Source organism: Cebus imitator, unplaced genomic scaffold (genome assembly GCF_001604975.1).
Source record: "Cebus imitator isolate Cc_AM_T3 unplaced genomic scaffold, Cebus_imitator-1.0 Scaffold544, whole genome shotgun sequence".
Lineage (NCBI taxonomy): Eukaryota > Metazoa > Chordata > Mammalia > Primates > Cebidae > Cebus > Cebus imitator.
The window spans coordinates 287,771-294,857 of NW_016107859.1; positions in this window are offsets into that span (position 1 = coordinate 287,771).

Consider the following 7,087-nt stretch of genomic DNA (forward strand, 5'->3'; position numbering starts at 1 on the left):
AAATACAGTCATAGTGTTTTCCCTGCTTCTTCAAAATGGAGCCTTATTTGTAAACCAAAGTTCTTTAAGTATTTGGTTCTATTTCTGCTCTGTTTATTTATCTCTTTAGGAACGCCTTTAATTTCTAAAGCTTTATTCATACTAATATCAATACTTTCAAGTCAACATTCGCTTCAGCTCTGAATCTCTCATGTGAATCTTTTTTTAAAAAATTAGAGTCACAGTGAATTTACAGATTGAGTCTTCGTATTCAAAAGCATGAAATCTTGTGTTTAAGTCTAATTTTATGTAACTTAGTAGTGTTTTATGATTTTCTTCATTAAGATCTTATGAATTTATAATTGCTTATTTCCAGATGTTTTATCATTTGGCTACCATTTCCAATGGAATGATTTATTCTACTTTATTTTCTATTTTATCCCAATATATAAGAAAGTAGTTGGTTTTCATGTATAAATGTTACAATCAACCACAAATTGTGATTCCTGTTTGTTTTTAATATTTCCTTTTGACTTCTCTTTTCCAATGTTTCTTTCTTGAATCTGGTTGCATTTGAGATCAGTGTTGAGTAACAGTTATTCAAGTGGCATACTTACCTTGTTCTTGACAACAGCGGGATGCTTTAATGTCTCAGCATTTAACTTGTATGAAGACATGTATTTTCCTTGCCATAATAAAAAAATACCTGTGTGTTCTCAAACTATTAAGGCTCTCTGGGGGAAATACAGATGTTAGATTTTTATCAGAAACTTCTCAGTATCCAGAGGGATTATCAGAAGGTCTTTTCCTTTTCTCTAGTAGTATGTTTAATTATATTAATAGAATCCTTAAGACCAAATCATTAGTATATTCCTGAGATGTTCTTTACTTAGTATCATGACTTTGGTTATCAATATTTATAATTAAGATTAATCATTCTTCAGCTTGCTTTTGTGTGCTTTTTTGTCCACATTTGATTTAAATTGATGCTGACTTAAGAAAAGAAACCTCTATATTCCATAACCATTTATTGGTTTTGAATTATTTTCTATTTAAGTGTAAAAGAACGAGCTGGGGCTGTCTGGGCCTGCTGTGGTATATTTTGGATTTCTCTCATCAGGCAGATTAGGGCCTCGAGCTCTTCTGGAGACCATTTTAATTACATTTTAAAAAATAAAATTAATTCCATCCGCATTTCAACATAGTTGTGTAGTTTTGCAGTATAGGCACGTCAGGTGTTTTATTTCCTCTGTATTTGTCGTTACTTCTCCTTTTCCATTTGTAATTGTGTGCATTTCTCCCTTCTCCTGTGCTTATTTATTTAGCTTGCCATGAGTTTTATTGGTTTATATCAGACCCTTAGACTTAGTAATTTGGGGACCTGTCTGCAGGGTCCTGGGGGTCCCTGTGCTGACCCAGCCCTCCCAGGTGACAGCAGGAGGCAGTGTAGCACAAGCCACAACCAATGCAGGACCATCTCCAGCCCAGGACATGGCCCAGCCTTTCCCCCAGGCCCTGGGAGCTTGTGGAGCAAACTAGTTGAGACAGCACAGGTGGGTTAGATGTAGCTGCTCATTGCACTCGCCAGAAGCTTTAAGCCGAGCCCTCTGAAGGTGCACACCTCAGGAAGTAACTCTTGCATAATTTAACTTTTTAAAAAGCTCATTCTTTCTTTTTTTGTGGCACAAAACCTTCCCAGCCTCCCTAGAACTTCTGTCCATCAAAATGTTTCTAACCTCACCATGGATGGCTCCTTTTCTTTCTTTTGAGACGGAATCTTGCTCTGTTGCTAGGCTGAAGTGCAGTGGTTCAATCTCGGCTCACTGCAAACTCCACCTCCCAGGTTCAAGCGATTCTCCTGCCTCAGCCTCCCGAGTAGCTGGGATTACAGGCGCCTGCCACCACACCCAGGTAATTTTTGTATTTTCAGTAGATACGGGGTTTCACCAAGTTGGCCAGACTTGTCTCGATCTCCTGACCTCGTGATCTGCCCACCTCAGCCTCCCAAAGTGCTGGGATTACAGGCGTGAGCCCCCGTGCCCGGCCCCATGGCTCCTTTTCTAATTACTGTTTACTTCGTCTCCATATGCGTTTGACCTTCTAATGCAGTAGCTTGTCCTGAGTTGGGGAAGAGGTCCCAAAGTCATGGCCCCTGGGGATGGGGCTCACAGTTTCTGTCTTTCTGAAACTCTTTGTGGTCAGACACCGCCTGTGTCTGAACACAGCGGGCTTCAGAAGGCAGCCTTTCTGCAGTGCTGCAGGTCACATGCTTGTCTTCTCTCCGTGGTCACATGTCACATTTTGCACGGCTTTCTAAATTTCCTTTTTTCTTCCAATAGCCTTCTTGCCATTTCCTCTGCTGCTGTGTTAGAGTTCTGTGAGTTTAATTAATTAATACTTCCCATTAACAAATTATGTTTTGTAATTCTTAAATTTCTGCTTTTATTTTTAATATTTTCATTCTATTTTTTAAAATGATTGTATATTTTTAAACTTTGGCAAAATACACATAACGTGAAATTTACCATTTTAACCAATTTTAAATGTACCACCAGTGGCATTAAATACATTCACATGTGTGTAATCCTCACAGCCACACATCCCCAGAATGCTTTTCATCTTCCCAGATTAAACCCCTGACACCAGCTTCCCAATGGCATTCACCTTCCCCAACTCCCTGGCAACCACCATTCCATTCTCCTTTTGGTCCTTTTATTTTTGTTTTTTTGGGACAGAGTCTCATTCTGTCACCCAGGCTGGAGTGCAGTGGTGCAACCTCTGCTCACTACAACCTCTGCATCCTGGGTTCAAGCGATTCTTTTGCCTCAGCCTCCAGAGTTGCTGGGATTACAGGCACGTGCCACCAAGCCCAGCTAATTTTTGTATTTTTAGTAGAGACAGGGTTTCACCATGTTGGCCAGGCCGGTCTCGAACTCCTGGCCTCAAGTGATCTGCCTGCCTCGGCCTCCCAAAGTGCTGGCATTACAGGCATGAGGCACTGTGCCCAGCCTTCTTTTGGTCTTTATAAGTCTGACTAGGTACCTGATACAAGTGGACTCATACAGTATTTGTCCTTTTGTGACTGGCTTATTTCGCTTAGCATGATGTCCTCAAGAGTCACCCATGTTATAGGTTCTCGTCTACTTTTATTTTGTTGTTGTTTTTCTAAGTTAGTTAGTAGATGCCGAATCCATGTGTTTCCAATTATTCCTTTTCTAATTTAATCAGGGACGTATTTTCAGCTCTGCCTTTTATTCTCATCAAAGCTTTACCAGCAGTCCATATGTCTTAAATGCAATGTTTTTATTGGTATTTTCTGGATATTCTATAAGGTCAATTTTTGTACCGTCTTCAAATAGACTTTTTAAATAAAGGCTACAAGAGTGAAGCAGCGGTGGAAATAGAAAAGGAGCAAAGAAACCTGTAACAGGCTGTCATCAATTCCTTGTACACCCCACTGCACTCAGACCAGCCTCAGCTGAGCTGTGTTGAGTGTTTTTAAGTTTCCACATTTTTTAACTTAAAAATTAATTTCTAGTTATATCACTGTATGCTTTAAGCACAATGCCTTTGGTACTTTTTCTAACATTTTTAATGTGCTGAGGTGTTTCTGAGGGGTTTGTATGTTCAGTGCCTGTGAATGGGTCCCTCTCTGAGAAGGACCTGGGCGGGTGTCTGGGAGCTCCACTCCCAGCCTTGCTCACTGGCCTGGCGGGGCCACGCTCCCTGTCAGCCACATTCCTCCTTCAATCATCCTTCCCTTTACTGTAGGATGTTAACAATGATTACCAGATTTTCATTCTATTTTCAGTATTTACCTTGAATTCACACTTGTCTGCTTTTAAAATCAGCCCCACTTATTTCTTTTGCTGAGATGCCTCCCTCGTTTATTCTTAACACTCACAGAACTCCTCCCGCCTCCACGTGTGTGGGGTTTTCCCCACACCAACCCATTCTCCAGCACCAGCTGGGCGTCCTACAGTTCAGCTCAACTCTGACATTAACTGGAGTTAGTGCTAGCCCCACAGGGGAGGGGCTTAATTCCCAGGACTGCCCCGCTCCAGATGCCAGTTTTAAGTGGTGGGTCTCCAGGTCACCCACAGCTTCTGTCCAACTTGGCTACAAATTGGAGGTTCCCATAACTCCCTTCTTAGGTCCAGTCATTTGGTAGAACAGCTCAGAGAATCCAAGGGAACACTGCTATGTTTACCCATGTCTTATAAAGAATACCCAGGGGAACACTTTGCTATGCTTACCCACTTCTTATAAAGAATATTCTTATGAGAATACAGCTTCTTATAAAATGGGAGCAATGCATAAGGAAAGGCATAGTGGGGGTGGGCATAGAGCTTCCATGACTTCTCCAGGAGCACCACCACGTTCTCCAACCCTCGAGCTCCTGCACCTGTGCTTAGGAGTTTTTAAGGAGGCTTCATCACGTAGGCATGATTGATTATTGATTCAATCTCCAGCTCCTCTTTCCTCCCTGGAGGATGGGGTATGGGGCTGAAAGTTCCAAGCTTCTAATCATGGCTCGGTCTTTCTGGTAACCAGCTCCCATCTAGGATCCCACCAAGAATTGTTCATTAGAACAAAAGATGCTCCTGTCACCCAGAAAATTTCAAGGGATTGGAAGCTCCACACCAGGAACCCAAAGATGCTCCCAAAAAATATTAGGACAAAAGATGATCCTGGTATCCCATCACTCAGGAAATTACAAGGGTATTAGGAGCTCTAGAGACACAGACCAATCTGTATTTCTTATTATTTTATACTCAAAATTGTGTGTTTAATCTTTTTAAGGCACCTTGTTTTAGGTTTATTTATCTTGGATCTGCACTTATATTTTTAATACATATTGCTGATATACTTGGTTTAATATCTTTTTATGCCTGTAATTAATATTTCTTTTGCATTCTTTTTTGGGTTTTTCCCCCCTTCCTCTGATGTATATGAAATCCTTTTGTTAAAATGAAAGATTTATTGCTTTTATGTGTTCAAGTGGTTACCTATATAATTTTACATCATATAATTGAACCTATAGTTCAGGATTTATCAACCTGACAGTTTCTATTAATTCTCCACTTCTCACTTCAAACCCCAATATATTATTAGTTATCTTTTAGTTTTTAGGTTTTCCGTAGGTTCCTTATACAACACTCTGTGATATGCTTTAATATTTATCAATTCAGAAGAGTATCTATTGACTGCTATTGGGAAAAGCTGAAAGATGTTTAATAGGGTGGGCAATTCATTCACTTTCATGGTAATCTTCCCTTTTCCTCACTTTTCATAGTGTAATTATCTTTGTCATTTTTAGAAAGTCACGAGTTATAACATTTACTTTCTGAAATTAATTTCCTGCCATCACATACATGGTATATTTATTTATGCAAAATGAATTTTCCTTCTTTTTCCTCATTCTGGCTTGAATATGCAACGAAGTGTTTTATGCCTCTTATTCCCAGTGGAGATCTGCAATTCTTCCTCTATGATGGATGGTAGCTTTGTTATTTTTGGCATCGTCTATTCTGTTTCCTGCTGTTTACAGTTTGGATGGTTTTGTTTTTTTTTTTTTCCTGTTCTGAAATGAGTTTTTGCTCTTCAATTTGTTTCCAAAGCTCTACAATTTACTTTTCATTTTGTTTTTCTACCTTTTAGCTCTTTTTTTTTAATTAAAATCAATTTCTTATTGATTTTAAATGTTCTTACACAACATTTTGGAGAACTTTCTTGCATGGATTCAGTTATCTATTTTGCTGCAGAAGGAAATCCATGTCTGTCTTCACAGGCCATGGTCTGCCGTTTCTTTAGCGTTCGCCTGCAGTGTGTGCCTGGACATTTATTTCGCTCTTACCTTTGCTTAAATTAGGCAGCGTTGTGTGGACCTTTGGATTTCTCTGAAAGAGCAGGTCTCTGAGCCGCTTTCAGACTGCGCTCCTTCTTCTGCCTGCTCTCCTGGCCTGGGGTTTTGATAGGAAGGGCAGCCAGGCGTTTCTGTCTTTTCTGCTCGAGGTAGGCCTGTTCCTTCAGCAAGCCTTCCAACAGCTGGTTCCCAGTGGAAGGCCTGGCTGACATCTGCCAGTGCTGTAGCAAGGGTGACTGTGGCACTCCAAGCCATGCCTGGAGGCAGCCCCACGTCGTGAGCCTGGGGTTCAGTTCGTCCGCCCATAACCGCAGGCATGTGACACAAGAAGCGGATGTCACTGTGGGGCCGCTGATCTTCCTGGACACGACTGGTGACCACGAATTGGAGCAGTGGGCCTTGCCGGCTGACATCTCCTTGCTGCTGCTGGGCAGAGGCCTGGCTGTGGTGGCGTTCCTGACTCTGACCGCTGTTATCCTGGTTCTTACCAGGAGGTGTCGCACTGCCTTTCACCCTGTGTCTGCTTCCCAATAAAAGAAGAAAGCAATTTAAAAAAAAAAAAAGGATGGACAGGATGGACAGCCCAGGATGGACAGCCGGGCATGTCTGTCTTTACCTTGTTGCTGATGCTGTTGGTCTGTTAGTGCCTCATAGCATTTTAGGCATTACCCTGGAAGGAGATCTATATTGTTATTTATTGATCTAATTCATGAAATTCTGGGTCTCTGGGGTGAGAGGGCTGTTATTTAGCATTCTCAGTTAGCTATGTACTCCCAGTGAAATTTCCTGACTTCTGTCCTCACACCCTTCAACCTCCAGTCAGGACAGACGAAATGTCCACAGATTTGGCTGTTAGGCCTGGTAGTTGGAGGGCTGGTGGGAGCATGAATTTGGTGACAGTCACATCCCCTTTCCTTCCCGCCCACAGGGGAGACAGCGGAAGAGGCCCCTCCCGTGGCTCTCCTGCCTCTGCCGAGATCCTTGGTGGCAGTCAGGGCTTCTGCACTCATGGGCTCGCTTAAACTTTTTCCCTCTAACTTACGACTTTTCTTCTCAATCAGCCTCGCTCCAGACTGGCAGGATGGGGTGGGGAGAGGGCATCTGCCATTCTGGTTGGAGGCACAGTGGGGCGGGTGGCACTGATTCAGGGTCTGTCCTTTGTGGGTGCACACCACCCTTTTCCCTCTGTCCTCTTGGCCGCAGCGCTTCGAAGAGTGTGGTGGGAGGCTCCGGCACTCTGTG